General features: G+C 34.4%; 1 long non-coding RNA gene across 2 annotated transcripts in view; it reads right to left on the bottom strand.

The window, feature by feature from the left end:
- Positions 1–22355, bottom strand: part of LOC134808280 (uncharacterized) — a 206151-nt gene that overhangs the window by 67339 nt on the left and 116457 nt on the right. The window contains exons 5-6 of one of the 2 annotated variants that reach the window (XR_010150895.1): positions 11290–11382; positions 7009–7141 (exon numbers count right to left, since the gene is read on the bottom strand). This is a non-coding gene — a long non-coding RNA (uncharacterized LOC134808280). The remainder of the gene's footprint in view (positions 1–7008; positions 7142–11289; positions 11383–22355) is intronic. The other variant, XR_010150896.1, reaches the window with a different exon arrangement.

Below are 22355 nucleotides of genomic sequence, written 5' to 3'. Positions count from 1 at the left end.
ACTTTCATTGGAAGATTTTGAAAGTTACTTTTCCTTATAATAAATCACATCAAATTATTTCTTTTCTTTCTATAGAGAGATAATCAAAAATTTTAAAAGAAAAAATGGAGTCAACCCAATGACATAGTTGTCTTATTTATTCCTGAGAGCCCACACTTCTGAAGAAATCTATGGGTAGACAAATGGAAAAAAAAGGATGTCATTTACATAGTTTTTCAGGATATCTGTTATTCTAACTTTACTACATAGGAAAAAATTGAAACAGGATTTGATTGATTGTGAAAATGCCTTTTCTTCCTTCAAAAAATACCCCTTCAGTGGATGCATGTATTATTAGTGAAAATAGCTCAGTTGCATCACCTACTGTGAACATACAGCTGTATCAATCAATGCTGGTTTTTTTTTTTTCCTTCAGCAAAGCAAAAGAAAAATTTTTAGACAGGAAATGGAAAGGAAAGTCAAGTAATTGTGTTGTATTTTTTTTCCATTTGGGAGTGAAGTGAGCTTCCAGAAATAAAACAGCTGCAGCAGGCAATACATCCCCATTGTTATGGCTGCTGCTCTAATGATTTTAGGAGAGTACCGTGCTATTAATTGAGCTTGCATCTTGTGATTTCCTAAAGTCTGCTCTCATGACTGGAACTATAACCAGGAGTCAAAACTTGACTGAGCTTGTTTGATGATGACATGCCCTTGGAGTCCCAGCTACTCGGGAAGCTGGAGTTCAAGACTAGTCTGGGAAACATAGAAAGACTCCATCTTTAAAAACAAAACGAAGCAAAAAATAAAAACAAAGCAAAACAACTTTCATTTCTCTTTCCCTGTGTCTTGTTTACCATCTTTCCTTTGTTCTTTTTGTCATTTAAAGAGAAAAAAGAATTTGTGCAGGACTTTACCTCTGGGCAGGTGGATTCTCACTCGGGACTAGGGTGCCATGTTGCACAGTGTTAAGGGTTATTAATCAAAATGTAGCAAAAGCCTGGATATAAATGTTTTGAAGTTCCTGGAGTTCCACAGGGCACTATTCACCTAGAAAACAATATTAGTGCTGTCCCCTGGGGTTTAGGGACACAATAGTATTGCATGAAGCCTGCTATGTGAGTCCTCCAAAACCTTGGGCTCCAGTGAGAAACAGAAGCTGTAAGAAACTAGCTTCACCATCACCACTAAAAGTACCAACAGTCTGAAATAAGGAGAGAAGTCACTGGCAACATTTTACATCCATGATATGGCATTATGCTTCCTTCCCTTTTTTACTCTGTGGCTATTTATTTGGGAAGATAATAAATAAAGGAGTTATATATGAATGAAAGAAATAGAAGGTCATTCAATTTGTAGATAATGGTAAATTGATAGATCATACTGAAGAGTGAAGAGATCTTAGATAGCTGAAGAATTGAAAATTGTAGATGAGAAAAAATGGCCATTTTGTGCTGTAGCTTCAATTTACAAATGAGTAAATCAAAGCCTAAACAGGATTTTAGGTTCCTAACTCAAATCAATCAGGAAAGCTCTACTTCTTTATGTTTTATTTTAAAATGCTGCCTTGTAAGATTTCTTCTGCATAAAAGATTACCAGTGCCCAGCACAAACACTATCTTTCACCCAAGCTAAGGCATACCTTGTCTCATAAAAAGCAATTGTAAAGCAGGTACTTTAGGCAGAAGGATGGTAATCCTAGGAATGGAGAGAAAGGCAAGTGAAAAATGAAGAATGGTCATATAAAACAATAATATGTTTTATAGTTAAATATTAAGATTAAAGTATATAAATCAATAACATGTAAGTCTAGAAAGGGGCATTAAGTGGAAATAAAATGATCTGCAGTACTAATATTGTCTGAGAGAAAGACAAAAGTATTGAGTATGTTTGGACTTAGTGAATTGAGTATGCAAATTTTGATTTCTAGTGTTATCACTAAAAGAATTAAAAAGTGTATTTTTAACTGAGCAGAGAGGAAATAAATTCTTTAGCTGTTTCTTCTGCTATGTACTTTCATATTTCTAAGCAATCTGTTTATATGGCTGCTTGATCAATTTTAGACACTATCAATTATTTGCCTTTTATGTCATCTAACCACTTTTAATACCATGACCACACCGTTTTCTTTTCTTGTGTCCTTCCCAATATAGTTATATCATGGCTCTGAGGTAAATCAATATTCAGTTTTAATACTGTCATGACTATATAAATAATGTTACTTGCTAAAACAAGTTTATTGAAAATGTATTTCCATTCTTGTATAGCATTTTGCCATTTTTCTGGAATAATAATGGCCTCATTTTTCCTTTTCATCCATCATGTATCTCTAATTCTTCATAGAAGTTCCCTTGGAATGAGAACGAGGGAGGGGGATGAATAAGGCTGAATATTAAAATATTTAACAACCAATAATTTACATATATGCCAACTAATCCAATAGTCTCTGTCCATAAACAATCAGCAAGACTGCTCCAGGATACACCCACCAAACATCAGCCCTGGGGATGGGAATTTAGGAGGAAAGAGTGAAACCTTGGAATGCTATTTGACCATTTAAACAATGTGTGTAAATTATATCTGTATTAGGCCATTCTTTCATTGCTATAAAGAAACACCTGAGACTAGGTAATTTTCAAAGAAAAGAGGTTTCATTGGCTTATAGTTCTGCAGGCTGTACAGGAATCATGATGCTGGTTTCTGTTAGGCTTTCTGGGAAGGCCTCAGGAAACTTACAATCATGGCAGCAGGTGAAGAAGGAACAGGCACATCACACAGTCCAAGCAGAAGCAAGAGAGAGAGGGGAGGTGCTACACACTTTTATATCACCAGATCTCATAACTCACTCACCGGTGAGGATGGCACTAAGGTGATGATACTAAACCATTCTTGAGCAATCTGTCCCCATGATCCAATCACCTCCCATCTCTAACACTGGGGATTACAAATGGACAAGAGATACAAACCATATCAATGCAAAATAAAAATTAAAATTAATTTAAAATATAAATATATTTGCTTATATTTAGTCCTTTATTCCAAGCTGATCAATTTGATGCTAAATAATTAATTATGTGAAATATCCACAAAATAAAATGCAAGTAGGTATTTGAAGCAAAAGTCTATAGCAGGGGAAAATGTGTCTGGTGTGTAAGAGGATTGCTCAACAACCAAGACACTTACTTTCTAACGAATAAATACTTCTGCCACTGTTTAGAGCCAGAAGCTGAATAATATACATGAAATTATTCAAAGCAAAATGAATTGAATTAAAGAGATAAGGCAGATTTCCTCTTGAGGAAACTGTGAAGCAATTGCACCCTATTAGGTGTTAATTTTCAACAGGTACTGCTTAAATGTAATGTAGCATCATCCTTGTATTTAATAAGGTCTCTGAGTTGTATGTCTTGGTGCCAAATTTTATACTGATTCATTTAAAGTGGATGAAGTTACTACACCTCCCCCAACACAAATAGAGACAGACATGCCATTTAGTAACTGTAAGGGGCACCACATTAATTATCATTCTTAATTTCCCTCTAGAAATCATTTCTGTCAATAATTCTATCTCAACTAAGATGAATGGGAGAAAAGGGCATTAGATTTAAGCAGCAGGCTGCTGACAAACAGATTTTGGGACTACAGCCAAGATTAGATCATGAACGTATGAAACAGTGGAAACGTGTCATATATGCCATCCATTTTGTGGTGTACAAATATACAAAAAAGAGAGAAAAATAATCTTTCTTAATGTTGAATTTCTGTTAAAATACGGAGTACCTACTAATACAAAAACTTTTGTAGGCTTTCAGTATGAAAGACTTTTCTTTTGAATGGATTATCAAATAAAAGTCTTCCTCTTATATTTTGAAGTTCAAGGACAAAAGCCGGAAGCAAAATCTAGGAAGAATTCAAAAATAAAAAAGTGTAACTGAACATTGAAAACAGTATGAAATTTGCTATAGAGAAGATATTAAAACTCTGTGAATATCAAGCAATGCACAGAAATAAATTAACAATGTGTGTGTGAGAGTTACAAAGTAATACGAAACTATTAAACATTAAGTTATTTTATTCAATTCAATAAATATTTAAGAGAGGGTATGGAGATAGTAGAAAATGTCATGGTCTTGTCCTTGTGAAAAATATAATCTAAAAGTGGAAACACAGTCATATGGAAATAATTTTATAATAACCAAACAATTAGAGATCTGTGGTTAATTTTGCCTGGGGCTGGATTGAGGATGACTATTTAAGAAAAACCTATTTGAAATATATGTAAGTGATTATTAAATAAATACAGAAAAAGATGCATTTTAGGCAGATGGAACAGCAAGAAAGCATGAAAGTACACAATATATTGAAGGAAGCATAAAGAATGTGAGGTGGTTAGAATTTATAGCAAACTTTTTTGTCTGAAAAGAGCACTTATTGGGAGAAGCTACTAGAAGTCTAACACATTTGCTGTTTCCTGCATTTATCTAATTTCTCAAACAATTAGATAAATAGCCTGTTCTATTGGAATTATGGCTCCAGCTCATGTTTATTTGTGCTCTCCATTTTGTAAGTAATTAGAATTTGTACTCCAAATAGAAATTACTTTACCTAATGTGTAGAGCAATACCCTCTCCATAACCGTAACCACGCACCCACCAACAGGATCTAAAGCACTATCTCAAAACACAGGCATATCCTATCAGCAGCCTTTACAGGTTTGATCATATATTTTCTTCCTATTTCTGTCTTGGCCACCTTATGCGATATTATCAACATAGGATATGAACCAACAAAATCTAAACTTGAAACTTATTTTTCTACCACATCAACCAAGAAATAATGATTGTCCTCAGCATATCAAAATGCTATTTCAGAGATTTCAAGAGCTACAGAAATTCAATCCATTAAAATAAGTTGTGGGAAGGCCTGGGGTGCTATTCAGCATAGATAAAATAAAGAAATATTATATTTTTACATAATTTTTATCCCCTTAGAAAAAGCATATCCTTTTTCAATGAATAATATACATAAAAGTCTTACATAACACCTGTTTGCTATTATAACTTTGTCATCTTCTTTATCCTCAAGATATTATGACTTGACACAATGCAGCTAATTTTTATAATTCACATCATAATCTCTCAATGTTTTATCTACATTGCCAATTTTAAAAGTTAATAAAAATGTAAGGGAGTCTTTTGGAGTATGTATTTTAGCTATTGCTTGGATAAAGGGAATTCAGATGACTCTCAACTTTTCATAGCAGAATTTTCAATCTTTGATTTTGTGACCTTGCTCTCATAAATAAGATCTCCACAAATCTCATATTTATAATTATATTGACTGTGATGTTAACACTCCTGATTTTGAATGATGGAAACTGTCCCTCCTTCAGCATTTACAATTATAAGGCTTTCAGAGACTTTCATGTTGTTTAAATGTTTTCAATATTAGTAGCCCCAAAGTTGAACGCCAAGTATTACTTGACAGCCCTGGTGTCAGGAGGGCCTTACAAAATAACCACGTTTGCATTTATGCTAGTTCTGAGGGGGATATTTGCCAGTCTTTACCTTCCTTGCGCTAGGAATTTCCAGCTGTTGAAGTAAAAATGAACATAACTTGACAACCCTTAAAGTCAAAGCATATAGATGTTCCTGCCTTCCAAATAAATTGCAAGCAATAATATTTGAAACAAAATTTTAAAAGGTGGAAATATTTATAATATTTAATGTGGAATGAGATAATCAACCATGCATCCCAATTGTCAAATATTTGCCAAAACTTCATAGACTTTTGAAAAACTGGTTTCATATAAGGCAAGTGATGGATATGTCAACTTCTATTAGCTTATGAGCTGAATTTTTCCAAATTGTTCCTTATTATAAATATTTTCATTTAAAAATTATAAGGAAAAAGAGAACATTCTTATTGGTTGTGTTGACTCATTGCCTGGGTGTTTGTTCCAGCAAAGGAATAAACAAAATAGGCTTTGGAAAATAACTTATCTATTATCATATACCTATGGAAATTAGTTTATATCTAAACAATCATGCTTTCATATGAAATCATATGAAACTTAGGAACATAAAAACTTTCATGAAAATCTCATTAAAGTCCATTAGGAAAGCTAACATCAGCCATGATGTTTAGGAACTTCATATAGAAAGAACTTATCTCACTTTAGGGAATCAACAAGACAGTTCAACTCTCACTTTCTCCTCTAAGCCATCCAAAGCTAGTGGTAAAAAGTCTTGCCTACTTTTTCATCCATAATCATTATACAAGAAGATGTGATATTCAAATAACATTTTTAATAATATATTCTCAGGACATTTTCTAAACTTTTATTTTATGTTCAGGGGCACATGTGCAGGCTTATTACACAGGTAAACTTGCTTCATGGGGCTTTGTTGTGCAGATTATTTCGTCACCCAGGTATTAAGCCTAGTACCCATTAGTTATTTTTCCTGATCCTCTCCTTCCTCCTACCCTCAACCCTTCAATAGGCCTCAGTGAGTGTTGTTCCCCTCTGTGTCCATGTGTAATCATAATTTAGCTCCCACTTATATGTGAGAATATGGTGCATTTGGTTTTCTTTTCCTGCATTAGTTTGCTAAGAATAATGGCCTCTAGCTCCACCCATGTTCCTGCAAAAGACATAATCATATTCATTTTTTATGGCTGCATAGTATTCCATGGTATATGTACCATATTTTCTTTATCCAGTTTATCACTGATGGGCATTTAGGTTGATTGTATGTCTTTGCTATTGCAAATAGTACTACGATGAACATACATATGCAGGTGTCTTTATAATAGAAAAATGTATATTGATTTTGATAGATACCCAGTAATGGGATTGCTGGGTTGAATGGTATTTCTGTTTTTAGGTCTTTGAAGAATCACCACAATGTCTTCCACAGTGGTTAACTAATTTACACTCTGACCAACAGTGTATAAGCATTCCTTTTTCTTTGCAATCTCTTTGACTTTTTAATAGTAGCCATTCTGACTGGTGTGGATGGTGCTCACTGTGGTTTTGATTTGCATTTCTCTAATGATCGGTAATGTAGAGCTTTTTTCATTTGATTGTTGGCTGCATGTATGTCTTCTTTTGAAAAGTGCCTGTTCACATCCATTGTCTTAGGATAATTTAAGTGGTCTTCTGTCACAGAAAGAAATTAAACTCTACTTAAAAGTCGACTTTAATATTTTGCTTTAAAAAATGGTGGAAAATCACTTCAAAATTTTGAAATTTATTTCCAGATGCTAAGTCCAGGAAACTGCATGGTTATATTAGAAAAGACATAAAGTATTAACAGAAAACAATGAAAAATAATGGACATGATCACTAACCTGAATGATCAAGAAAAATACTATGAAATTAACTAATATTATAAAAGGAGTCAAGGAATCCTGAAATTCTAAACCTTTTTTTTTTTTTTTTGTATTTTTAGTTGAGATGGGGTTTCACCATGTTAGCCAGGATGGTCTTGATCTCCTGACCTCATAATCCACCCGCCATGGCCTCCCAAAGTTCTGGGATTATAGGCGTGAGTCACCATGCCCAGCCTAAACCTTGTCTTAAGTTTAAACCAGCAATCAGAAGTGAGGTTTGGGGTTATATTTATATGGTTATTTTACTGGAATTCATAACAGAAGTGACTATTATGCTCTACTATGTTAGCACAGAGAATATAATAAATAAAAGACAGGCACCATGCCCTCAAGAAAATTATCATCCATGCTTTTCTCTTCATTTGCACATGGCAAGAGCTAAAAAACTCATATATCTAAGATAACTCAACACTACAATGTTGTAGTAGACTGACATTTTTATTTCTCAATCCAAATGGAGTTATTTCCATTAATAAGAGGAGGAGAGAAGGAAAAAGAGAAAGGAGAAAAACTTTACCTCTGATAATATAATTATGCTACCAAGTTTTATGTGAAACTTGTTTATAATAATGTTTGCTTTTATTGAATTTTCCAAACATTTCCCAAATATAAGTCACAAAAGTTGTTAGCAAAATAAATATTCAAATTCGTTTTTTAAAGAGCTATTTTATGAATATACAATATTGTCAAGCTGTTCAAAAAAATGTTCCTGCACAATTTAAAGTACTTTGAAATATCTTTTATCATCCTTAACTTTAGCATTAGAGAAAATAGGAAACCACCAACTTATCTACCATCACTTAGCAACTTAAATACTTTAAGATTAGATCTTTAATAAAGATATTTAGCAAAAATAATTTGAATTCTTCTAAAGAAGTAGTATTTGAAAAGATAATGTTATCTAAGATTCTTAATGACTTTAGGCTAATTAAAAAAACAAAACTCTTATAATAGTAACACAAGGATTTCTCCTATTTGAAAATGTATTAATTTTCCACTGTGTTTTACATTATTTAAAAGTCACTTTACTATAATTGCACACAATATTTTGTCCATTTTTCTGTGTCATGGACCCACAGACAAATGATAAAAATTAAATCATAGAGGGATTATAATTACTAAAACTGAAAATGATCTCTGAAATTGGAGCTAAATATTCTCTAGCTAATGAAGCACATGGGCAGCTGTAAATTAACCAGTAATTCAAAATTTGTCAAAAGTATTTGGTAATATTAAACCTTAGCTAACACCACAAATCAAAAGCACATGGGCAGCTGTAAATTAACCAGTAATTCAAAATTTGTCAAAAGTATTTGGTAATATTAAACCTTAGCTAACACCACACATCAAATTTCTGTCATCTTGTCATAGCAAGGCCACCTAAATCTTTAATTCTCCCTCTGGTTCAGCACTGTACTTAATAAAAAACACTTAAGACACACTTAACACACATATTAAAATTATGTTGAGTGAAATAAGCAAAGTACAGAGAGATAAACTGCATGATTTCCTGATATGGTTAGGCTTTGTACTCCCATCCAATTCTCATCTTGAATTGTAATAGTCATATTCCCAATATGTCAAGGGAGACACCAGGTGGGGGTAACTGAATCATAGAAGTGGTTTCCCCCCATGCTGTTCTCATGATAGTGAGTGAGTTCTCATGAGACCTGATGGTTTTATAAGGGAAGGGGCTCTTCCCACTTCACTTGGTACTGCTCCCTCCTGCCACCCTGTGAAGAAGGTGCCTTGCTTCCCCTTTGTTTTCCACCATGATTGTAAGTTTCCTGAGGCCTCCCCAGCCATGCTGAACTGTGAGTCACTTAAACCTCTTTCCTTTACAAATTACCCAATCTTGGGCAGTTCTTTATAGCATTATGAAGACAGACTAATATATCTCCATATGTGGAATCTTGAAAAGTTGATCTCATAGAAATAGAGAGTAGAATGGTGATTATGAGGAGCTAGAGTAGTTGGGGTGGAGGAAGGGGTTCGAGAGGTATTGTTCCAAGTGTACAGATTTTAGTCAGATAGGAGGAATAAGTCCAAGAGATACATTGTACAACATGGTGACTATAGGTAAAAGATTTTATTCTTGAAATACACTAAGAGAGTGGACGTTTAGTGTTCTCACTATAAAATGATAAGTATGTGAGGTAACACATGTTAATTTGCTAATTTAGTCATTCCACACTGTACATATATTTCAAAGCATCATGTTGTACATGATAAATACATAAAATTTTATATTTCAATTTGGAAATTAAGTTTTAATTAATTTAATGTTTAAAAAACCCTTCAGGGTCTAATACAATTATTCCATGGGAAATATAAACTGTTTTATTTAGGTTTTTGTTTCCTATTAAGAGAAACAGATATAACTTGACATTTAGAAATATAATTTATTATTCCCAAATTCATCATACCCATTAAAATACAACTGGGGATAGAAATGATGTTGGAGCACTTTGGGAGGACGAAGTGGGTGGATCACTTGAGGCCAGGAGTTTGAGACCATCCTGGGCAACATGGAAAAACCCCATCTCTACTGAAAATACAAAAATTAGCTGGGCATGGTGGCATGTGACTATAGTCCCAGCTACTCGGGAGGCTGAGGCACGAGAGTTGCTTGGGCCTGGGGGCATAGGTTACAGTGAGCCAAGATTGCGCCACTGCACTCCATCCTGATGACAGAGTGAGACCCTGTCTCAAGAAAGAAAGAAGTCTCAAGAAAGAAAGAGAGAGAGAGAGACAGAGAGAGGGAGGGAGGGAGGAAGGAGGGAGGGAGGGAATGAAGGAAGGAAGGAGAAAGAAAGAAAGGAAAGAAAGAAAGAAAGAAAGCAAATAAATAAAAAGAAAGAAAGAAAGAGAAAGAAAGAAAGAGGAATGATGTTGGATACTCTATGTGTCTCCTAAAATTACTTCCATAGTTTAAGAAGTACAAACATGGCCATCATAAGGAAACATTCAGTTTTGTTTTTCTGATCAAACTTTGCTTCTAGGTAGAGAGAGACCAAATTAAATCATGGTGTTGGTGAATCATGCCAGTGTTCTTGGAAGGGGGGACTTAGTGTGACTTTCAGATCTAGACTGAACTGTGGTGGGCAAGAAATGGAAAAAGGGATCTAGATCTTAGAGCTTATTCTCTAATTTATTTTTCTTTTCCAGATTGAACTATTTTCTTTTCAACTAGCACTGGCTCACACCACACACAAAACACATTTTTATTCAACCCTAAAGCTTGCAGATTCTTTTGAAACAGAGGAATTTAAAACCCATTAACGGTATTTATTTCTCATTCACTCTTCCACTGATCACCCTGATCTTTAGTTTATTCTGCCTTATGATCTACCCTATACATGACTAATGGTATTATATGATGCTCCTCCAGTACTGTTTTTTATACTATTATTACCCTGGCTCCTTATAATATTATTAGCCAAATGTCCTTACCTTGCCAGCCTTTGAGTATGATATAAATTATATTTTTGTTTAATAATCCCCATCAGAATGTCCCAATTACTTATGTCCCTTCAGAGAGCCTTGTTTCTCTACTCAGTAACATTTCTGCGTGTTTTATTATACTCTGGAATATTTCAATCTCTCCAGTGTCTCCACCAGGTGGCCCCACTGCCTCCATTGCTGCTGCTGACCCTCCTAAGACTAGGCCTCCATTTTTCACAGCTGTCCTCAACTGGGGGCCATTGCTAGACCACTGCTCTGGCATTGAAGGATTAGTCAGAATCATCCCTAAATGTTTATTGGTTTTCTTCTCAGCACTGGCCTGGCATAAGCTATACGCCCATTTTTATTTCCTATGGCTCAGCAGAGATGAAACTATATATTTAAGATACATAGTTTTTACTAAAGATTTGCGTAAAAATGAAGGTAAAGTGCAAACAGGGAAGTACTTACAAGGACTACTGGGTGTCACTACTCTCAGAGCACATAGGCTAAGAGGCTTCCTCAGTAATTTTCATCAGGCCTTCTCCCCATCCATTTCCAATGCTGTCAAAATGAGATAAAAACCAGGTTACTCCTAACCAGTGGGAATACTTTGACTATGCACAGTTCCTAGTCCGGAATAAAACAATCACAGAATACAACAAGAAACTTATATTTGTTTTCCCCCAACAAGGTGTAACACATATCCTTAGACCTTATTTCCTGTTTCGGGAGACCACCTTAGATAATAGGGAGACGGTGTATTCTTTTCAACCAAAGCCCTTCTACCTGTCACAGAAGTATATTCTAATTTGATTTCAAGAAGATAATTACACTGGAATATAGAACCTAACATCAACAAATTCTGTAACTATTCAGTCTTAAAAATATTGCCAGCTGTGAACATCAACAACTCAAACTGTGTATGGCTATGCCATGAGGACATCAGTTCCATGACAGTTTTTCCATAGTAGGAGTTTTAGAAATTGCAGATGAAACTACCAGTATGGTTACAATGCATATCAAGAAAGCTATACTTAATTTCCTAGTCTACAACATCTGCACTCAGGTAACTTCAGCCATCCCTAAGACTATTGCTTTTTGTATACATAACTAAAAGGGTCTTGGTAATTGTTCTCATATCTTTGGAATAACTTTTACTGGCTGCTATATCCATGAAAAGCAGGTGGAGGGGGAGAATGATTAGTCTCAATGGGCAAATTTTACACTAGAGTATCCATTCCATGATATAACTTCTAAACTTGGCATCTTTAAGCTAATCTTCAAGACCATATAAAAGTTTTCGATCACATAATTCATCAATATGTAACTATTTCTTTACACTCTGGCTAAAAATCATCTCCATGATTTTTTTCTTACTGATTGCCACATCACTCCTTCTGCCTGGAATCTAAACTTACAAGTTAGATACAAGAATACAAGCCTGTATTCTTCACTTCCTTCAAAGCCAAGTGCAGCCAATGTTTATTGGTTGCCTTCTCAGCGCCAATTTTCCCCTTTCCCCTTCCTATTAGCATCTGGTTTTCATTTGAGATACAGAATCTTCTGAGGAATTTACTTCTCTCTCAGAGCCAGGGACGGGGCATATGCACTCCATACCCACTAGCCACAGTAATTCATTCAGAGATTCTCCCAGGATAACTCAGCCTCTGGAGAGTAAGAAGAGTGTTTGAAGTTTGGAATTCTGTAATCATTATTGTTTCCAGAAGAGAGGTGCCTGAATATGATGCCAACGTGCCGAGGGCAGCAGACACAAAAGCTTACAAACAAATGGAGCCAGATCCTTGATGACATTTTGTATCCCAGGATGAATTCTTTTCAGAAGCCAGATCTACCTTTGAAGTTTCTTGTTACAGGAGCTGATGAATTCCCTTTATTTTTGTATCCGAGTGGGACTTTCTGTTTCTTGCAATGGAGGGTATATTTTCTACTACTCATAGTGTAAACTTCATCTTCTTTGGGAAGCCTTTTATCCTTGAAACCACCTGACTTTTTCTCTCCTACTTATCTTTTCCTTGACTGTTAAGCTGCAGTCTACTAGGGTAATCTGCAATAATCCACAGTAATGGCAAATTAAATTACCAAAAATCAGTTTTAGTATTTAAAATGTTCCTAATTTGATTACAAGCTTTAAAAGGCATAAAAAAACACCTTCTCTTGCATTTTTTCTTTCAAGAACCATATACAAATGTGGTTCTTGAAATTTTAATTCAGAAAATGTTGACAAATATCAATAAATGAGGCAAACAGCAAAAACAGTAGAATTTTGTTTTACAGATAATGACTTAGTAACATACATCTCATGGTTAATAGATTAACCATGTAATAGGTTAATACAATACTTCTGGAGGCTCCTGAGTGTGTTTGTAAGAGATGACAGGATAGTCTAAGATTTGATTCCAGATATCAAAGCTGATAATTTCGCTGGTGATAAAACTATTCATTAAACAGTTACAGAGCAATGAATCTTTTTCACAAGGCATCATTTAGCTTTTCTTCAGAACTGCAAATCCTCATTACAGAGAATGAGTGTAATTAATAGCTTAAAATTCATAGCAGGCTCTCAAATGCTGAGCTGAATTAATAGTTTAGATTTACACAATTCTCTTTCTAGATTTTATGTTGAATTGAATCCCAAAGTTAGCCATTTTCTTTTCCTAATTAGCCTCAATTCAAAAAATATTAATTGAATATTTATATTGTACCCTGTACTATGCACAGCTTTAGAGACACAATGGTGATCAATACAGGAGGTTTCTGTTCTCAGGGAGCTTACTGTCTAGCACATATCAATACTTCAGATATATAAGGAAAGTAATTTGAATGCAATTTGAGAAATGGCGTGGGAAGCTCAATATGCTGTGGAAGTACATAAAAAGGGTGAACATATTACCCGTTTGGTAGAATCACAAAAGATATCCCAGCAAAATCATGTCTAAGTGAAAACTTCAGGTTAAGTAGGATTCAGGTGGCTAGACTGAGGAGAGAGACAGTGTCGAAAGAATGCTGCAGGAAGAGAGAACAGCATTTGTGAAGGACTAAAGCAAGACCATTAGGCAATAACGATTTGATATTTTGTTTAGCTTTGTGTTAAAACCAAACTGGGTGCACAGAAATACAAAAGTGAATTTTCTAACTTTTGAATTTTCAAAATTCTTCTCAATAAGCTACAGCATTCAGGTCAGAGCTATAGGAAAACAAAATGAAATGTTGGATGTGGGCATCTCCCGATGTTGCATTTGAAATAACTCTTTGTGTGGGTTCTTTGGGTTAATTGTTGTAATAATTTAATATCAACAAAAGGAAAAAATTATGACTTAATTAACTTCCATTTGTCCCATATCAAAGATTAAAATCCCATTACTTGCATGGGTCATAGTCAGATTAACCTAATCTTACTGTGTAGTACGTGTTCACTGGCAGTGCACAGGCATTCAGGTAACAGGGAAATAGAAGAAAATTAATATTTAAGTGCCTACCACATGCCACTGTGTTTTATATATGCAATTTTATTTAATTTCAATGAGGAAGGTTTTATTATTTGTATTATATGGATGAGGCTACTGAAGCTTGTGAAGTTATTACTTGTTTAATTAACACAAAATTTGTCCTACAATATCTTAAAATATTAACACATTGGAGCAACAATGACAGATTTGAGTATTTAAGTTAATCCATTTGTTTTGCTACTTTCACAATAAATCACATATTTGAAGTTCTTATGATAGAGTCATTGATTAGGAAGGTTGTAGTTCACAAGTGTATATTTTAGATTTGGGCTTGCACATGACTTTGATATAAAATTATACAACTGTGTACAATGCCACAGCCATATGTGCCACGCTTAATAAAAGACCACAACCTGTGCATGCATTTGTATTTATTTTATACATGTTCTCTACAAATAAAACAGCCAGTTATAAAACAACTGAACACAAAGTCTATGAGTTTATGACAACATCATACCTTATAATTGACTATGCTTTCTTTGAAAATAATTTAATTTGTGTAACTTTTATATTTATGACTAAGATACAAGGTGTCATAGGTACCGTTTTCCCAAATGGTTAACAAGTTGATCCAACAGTATTTATTCAATGTTTTATTCTTTCCTCTATCTGGCTTGAGAGGTCAATATTATTATATAGTTAAGTTCTCTACATACATGGTTCTATTTCATGTACTATTATTTTCACTAACCTGCTTGTTCTGTTGAATACTTTTAAACTATAAATGGTTTTATTTTGTTTTGTTTTTTGAGATGGAGTATCACTCTGTGGTCCAGGCTGAAGTACAGTAGTGTGATCTCAGATCACCACAACCTCCACCTCCCTGGTTCAAGTGATTCTCCTGCCTCAGCCTCTCAAGTAGCTGAGATTACAGGTGTGTGCCACCACACCTGGCTAATTTTTGCATTTTTAGTAGAGATGAGGTTTCACCATGTTGGCCAGGCTGGCCTCGAACCCCTGACCTCAAGTGATCTGCCCACTTCAGCCTCCCAAAGTGCTGGGATAACAGGCATGAGCCACCACACCCAGCCATAAAGTATTCATGTTAATACTCTTATTTTTCAAAGCTTCTTTAGTTATTCTTCAAAATACTCTTCAGTTATTCCTTAATTATTCTTCTAAACATATAATCATTTTTTCAAGTTTTGTCTATAAAATTATATTTAAATTTTGGCTAAATTTTCAAGAAAATTTTAAGCTGTTTAACTTCGATGAAAATAAAAATAAGGCAGAAATGGCCTTATTGATTATGGATTTCCCTCTGGAATATATTATGTTTTTTCTGCTTTTGAAAAAGAAAAACAAAAAGTTATATCGCCTATGGAAATTTTAGGAAGTATAATGTTCTGGCTCAAAATATATTATAAATCAATGACAAATTTTACCAGGCAGTACAACTTAGCCAAGAAAAACATGGTTTGAATTATTGAACTATGGTCCTTAAATAAAATAAAAATAATTGAGTAAATACTGAGACCTGTATTAGTCCATTCTCACATACCTGAGAGTGGGTAATTTATGAAGAAAAGAGGTTTAATTGACTCACAATTCAGCAGGCTGTACAGGAAGCATGGCTGGGAGGCCTCAGGAAACTTATAATCACAGCAAAAGGCAAAGGAGGAGCAAGCACATCTTACCATGACAGAGCAGGAGAGAGAGAGAGAGCCAAGGGGGAAGTGCCACACACTTTTAAACCAACAGATCTCAACAAAAGACAAAATTGACAAATGGGATCTAATTAAACTAAAGAGCTTCTGCACAGCAAAAGAAACTACCATCAGAGTGAACAGGCAACCTACAAAATGGGAGAAAATTTTCGCAATCTACTCATCTGACAAAGGGCTAATATCCAGAATCTACAATGAACTCAAACAAATTTACAAGAAAAAAACAAATAACCCCATCAAAAAGTGGGCGAAGGACATGAACAGACACTTCTCAAAAGAAGACATTTATGAAGCCAAAAAACACATGAAAAAATGCTGATCATCACTGGCCATCAGAGAAATGCAAATCAAAACCACAGTGAGATACCATTTCACACCAGTTAGAACGGCAATCATTAAAAAGTCAGGAAACAACAGGTGCTGGAGAGGATGTGGAGAAATAGGAACACTTTTACACTGTTGGTGGGACTGTCAACTAGTTCAACCATTGTAGAAGTCAGTGTGGCGATTCCTCAGGGATCTAGAACTAGAAATACCATTTGACCCAGCCATCCCATTACTGGGTATATACCCAAATGACTATAAATCATGCTGCTATAAAGACACATGCACACGTATGTTTATTGCGGCACTATTCACAATAGCAAAGACTTGGAACCAACCCAAATGCCCAACAATGATAGACTGGATTAAGAAAATGTGGCACATATACACCATGGAATACTATGCAGCCATAAAAAATGATGAGTTCATGTCCTTTGTAGGGACATGGATGAAATTGGAAATCATCATTCTCAGTAAACTATCGCAAGAACAAAAAACCAAACACCGCATATTCTCACTCATAGGTGAGAATTGAACAATGAGATCACATGGACACAGGAAGGGGAACATCACACTCTGGGGACTGTTGTGGGGTGGGGGGAGTGGGGACGGATAGCATTGGGAGATATACCTAATGCTAGATGATGAGTTAGTGGGTGCAGCACACCAGCATGGCACATGTATACATATGTAACTAACCTGCACAATGTGCACATGTACCCTAAAACTTAAAGCATAATAATAAAAGAAAAAAAAAACCCAACAGATCTCATGGGAACTCACTCATTATCATGAAAACAGCAAGGGAGAAATCTACCCCCATGATCCAATTACCTCCCACCAGGCCTCTTTTCCAATTTGACATGAGATTTGTTGGGGAACCCAAATCCAAACCATATCAAGACCCCACTCCTCTGACTGATTGTAATGAAAGATAAATCTTCCTTTTCTGGTGGAAGAAACTTGAAGGAACTTTACTTACTCCAGTGAGTATATTTTCCTTAAATGCCTCATGTTAATTTCAGTGAACTAGGCTTGCATGGGTGAGGAAGAATTAGAATCAGATTCTAGAAATTTGTTGCTACAGTAAGATTTTGTTAATACCTGGAGTGCCTTTAAACAGTTTTGTAAAAATTATTATTTATTTAAGGGTTCTCAAGATTTCCTTCAAAGTTGAATTCCAGTGATATCATGAATAAAACATATTGATCAGATTTTCTAATTATTTATTTTTGGTATATAAAAATGATATTGATTTTGTATATTGATTTTATAAAAAAAATTTCATATAACTCACGCATTAGGTCCAGTAGAATTTCAGAAAGCAACCAGCAGAAAACAATCCTATTAAAAAAATGGACAAAGAACATGAGCAGACATTTCTCAAAAGAAGACATACATGTGGCCAACAAGCAAATGAAAAAATGCTCAACATCACTAATCATCAGAGAAATGCAAATCAAAACTACAATGAGATACCGTATCACACTAGTCTGAATGGCTATTACTAATAAGTCAAAAAATAACATGTTGGCAAGGTTGCAGAGAAAAGGGAACGCTTGTACGCTGTTGGTGGGGATGTGCATTAGTTCAGCTACTATAGATAGCAGTCAGGAGATTTCTCAAAGAACTTAAAATAGACGCAGCAGTTTCCATTACTGGGTATATACCCAAAGGAATATAAATTGTTCTACCATAAAGACAAATGCATGTATATGTTCATTGTAACACTTTTTACAATAGCAGAGACTTGGAATCAACTGAGATGCCCATCAACAGTGGACTAGATAAAGAAAATGTGTACATATACACCATGGCTTTCTACACAGCCATAAAAAAGAATGAAATCACGTTCTTTGCAGCAACACGAATGCACCTGGAGGCTATTATCCTAAGTGAATTAACGCAGGAACAGAAAACCAAATACCACGTTCTCACTTATAAATGTGAGCTAAATGTTGAGTACGCATGGACACAAAGAAGGGAACAACAGACACTTGGGCCTACTTGAGTGTGGAGTGTGGGAGGAGTGTGAGGATGGATAAACTACCTCTTGGATATTATGCTCACTACCTGGGTGATGAAATCACTTGTACACTAGGCCCCAGTGACAAGCCATTTACCCATGTTACAAACCTACACATGAACCCCTTGAACCTAAAATAAAAGTTGGAAGGACATAAAAAAGAATTTCAGTTGATTCTCTTGGGTTTCTCAGCTAGGTACATATTATCTACAAACCAAAAATGATTTTGGCAATATTTATTTCAAAATCTATGCATTTTAAAATTTTGTTTTATAGCATTACCTGTGTCTTCCAAAAAATAATGAATAATAATGACAGTAATCACCTTTGTCTCTAGCATAGCACCTGCCAAAGTTATTTCAGCAAAATTTTAGTTCCATGTTAATACAATATTATTATGTGGAAGATTATTCTATGATCAGTTAGAAAAGCAAGTCTCACTAGTGAAAAAAGGCCCCGGAGTTTTAATATGACAAGTGCTTATTGTGAATTTCCCAGAGTCTAATATTGTGTGTAGTTTATCCTCAAATTATTTGACCACTTTAGATCATTAATTCATCCTAAATTGAATTTATATTGTGAGTTGCTTGAAAACAGATATGAGTTGATTTTACTTTCAAATGATTACCTCTCACAAAATCATGTTTTACTCCGTGGATATGAGAAACCATTTGTAATAAAATATTTACATTTCTTATTCAGCATATTTTACTTGTATTACAGGTGCTTCATTGTCTTTAACATAGGTATTTTTTCTATATGTGTACTATAGAGTTTCTGGTTTTGGTTTCTTTTACTTAGGTTTACACATGAATCCTTCATCAGATGACTTTATAAGAACTCTCATTCATACTTCAGTGATCCTTTGATTTAAACTGTAGCTGAGATAAAATAGCCTTACCTACTTGATGTTATTACTGCTAATACAAATTCCCTTTTTAATAGTTTATGCTTAAAATATTTATGTTTAATCAGTTTGTTTTTCAAGCATCTCTTGTAAACAGCATGTGATCATATTCTTTTATATGTTTGAACAATTATTATGTATTTTAATGAATAAATTAATCTCATTCATATTATAATTCATATATTTTATCTTATTTCAGTCAACTTTTTCTGAATAGACTACATTTTTTCTACTTTTACATTCTCCTGTGTGTTACATATAAATCATATCTTGTTTTTAATTTTATTGATTACTTGGAATAGTAAATAACATTTTAAAAATGATTATCAGAATCAAGCCTTAATTGGCATTTATTGAAACCTGCATTTCTTATTTTTTCTTATTTTTTTCATCTAACCCCTTAGAAGGCAAGAACCTGCTTTTTCAACAATAAATTTCACATACTAAATCCTAAAATTTTTGCCTTTGCATCAAATTTTATTACCACATATGTACATATTTTAAAAATTTAATGAGTGTCTATATACCATGAAATGCAATGATTAGTTTATAATCTAAATATTTCTGGCTCAAATATAAATTACTGTAACACATTATTCAATTATAAAAAATCAAGGAGATGGAAGAAAATTAAACATTAAGAAATAAGTATATATTCTATTTTGATTTAATTGTGTTGTATTTTTAGAATTATTTTAGGTTACATTATTAATATCAACTTTATATGGACTTTGTGTTCTCTCTTTATGTTTTTCACTTTTTCCTCTTTTTTCCTTCCTTCTAATCTTCCTTTTTCCCTTCTTTTTTTTATTTCCTTCTCCTCTTCTTTTTCCTCCTGGCACATCTTTTATTTTTTCATCTTCACCTCACCTTCTTTCACTCTCACCCACAATCTGAGAATATCCACACAGCCATCTGGCTGCTTAAAGACTTTTCTTAAATAAACCTATACTGAGAGGTAGCTATATTTCTAATTTAACCCTTTTGCTGCAACTCCAAAGCTTGATATTAGACTCCATCATACAGAGCAGCTATATGAGTGATGGGAAGGGAATGAGAAGATGTTGCTTCATTCTCGTGTCATCTCAGGAGATAGTCCAATGTCCTGAGGTGAAAAGCAGCATTGCAGTAGTTGCAAGGCTTCGTGATGCTTCTGACTTTGCTAGAAATGCTCTACCAGAACAGGAACAAGAATTTTTTATACACACCATTGAATCTCTAACACCTACCCTATCCTAACACAATTATAAAGTTAAGATGTATAAGGAATAGTCTAAATTAAAGCAATGGCGAACATAACCAAAAACATTCAAATTATTCTATGTAATAATTTGTTTTTCTAAAATTAAAACAAGACAGATATGAAATGTATTATCCTGCTTTTTTAAAAAATGTGTTCCACATGATAATTCAAGTCTTCCTCCACTCTTTCTCTTCAAACTCTGTTACACCTTTATTCCTACAGAACAGCAAGGTCTTCATTTGATGGAGATGCATTATTTATATGCTGAGTTAACTTCCTCTGTTCTTTTCTCATTAGCGAGTGACAATTGAACTAGTACTGCACTGTCTTTTTCATGAGGTCAAATCGATGTTTTAATCTATTGAAAAACTTAAGAAACTAAAGTTTTTATGCTGTGGAAATGTCTTTTAATTGCAAATTTACTTTGCAAAAGGAATTATGTGTTATAAGAGGCAAAATAATTCAGCAACAATATACATGAAAATATTGTTCTCATCTTGATATTAAGACATGCCATCCCTAAAGGCAGCACAATAATATTAAATAGTGTCATTTTAGGTGATACTTGACATCTACAAAATCATAAATATGCATGCAAATCCAGGAATTGAAATAATAATCCAGACTGTATCAGCAAAATTTTTAAAACATCCACAACATTTAAAATTCTTATAGAGTACTCCTGTACCATAAAACTGCATTATCTAAAGACAGTTTGAGAAACAGTGAATTATACCATGCTCAGGATTACAGGAGGGAGAGGCATAAATGATTTTGATGTGAGAATGAACTAGAGGTAGGCAGGCTATAGCTGAAATGTCAATGAATTTTGTTGAAAATTTTGTCTCTCAGCTACTTGATGAAGCAATGAGGACAACTGTTTCTCTGGACTTAACTTTGACCAAAAGAAAAAAACTGGTTCATGAAATTCAAGTGACAGGAACCTGGGGAGAAAGTCAAGTTGTCATCTTAGTGCTTGAAATAGCCAAGAAAGGAAACACTCGGCACAGTCTGACAGATACATAGGACTTTAGAAAAGCAGATTTCAAAACTTTCAGAGAGTAGATGTGAGTGATTCTACCACCTTAGACTTCTAAAAGAATTAGAGGCTTTTAAAAAGAAATTCTGATAAGAAAATTATAAATGACTTCAATGAGGTAGAAACAAGAGGGAAAAGTACATAAAAGAAAATGTCATAGCTATATACACATTCCTGCGCTGTAATAGTGAGAAAGGAAAAACATTTCTACTTTTTTGTTTTTGTTTTTGTTTTGAGACAGAGTCTAGCTTGGTCACCCAGGCTGGAGTGCAGTGGCGTGATCTCGGCTCGCTGCAACGTCTGCCTCCCAGGTTCAAGCGATTCTCCTGCCTCAGCCTCCTAAGTAGCTATGATTACAGGAGCGTACTACCACGCCCAGCTAATTTTTGTGTTTTTAGTAGAGATGGGTTTCACCATGTTGTCCAGGCTGGTCGCGAACTCCTGACCTCAGTTTATCTGCCCACCTCAACCTCCCAAAATGTTGGGATTATAGGTGTGAGCCAGATTCTTACATTTTGAGCATCTGTTATGTGGAAACAAGATGCTTGGTTGTTCCCATAGGTGATGTTGTGACAGGTGTTTCTATAACTATTTTATCGAAGAGAAAACTGAGGCTAGGCTCGAAGTGATTAAGAAGTCTCCAGAAATATAAAGTTCAGCATAGAACTATTAAGATAATTGAAGATAATAAAAATGTATCATCCATGTTCAAGGCACCTTTTCAAAAAGATAATTAATTATAGTGGTTGAAGCTGATCATTTCACATTAACCAAAATAGTAGGCAAGTATAGATATTTAAT

The sequence above is a fragment of the Pan troglodytes genome, chromosome 15, assembly GCF_028858775.2.
Source record: "Pan troglodytes isolate AG18354 chromosome 15, NHGRI_mPanTro3-v2.0_pri, whole genome shotgun sequence".
NCBI lineage: Eukaryota > Metazoa > Chordata > Mammalia > Primates > Hominidae > Pan > Pan troglodytes.
This window is presented reverse-complemented; position numbering and strand designations above follow the sequence as displayed.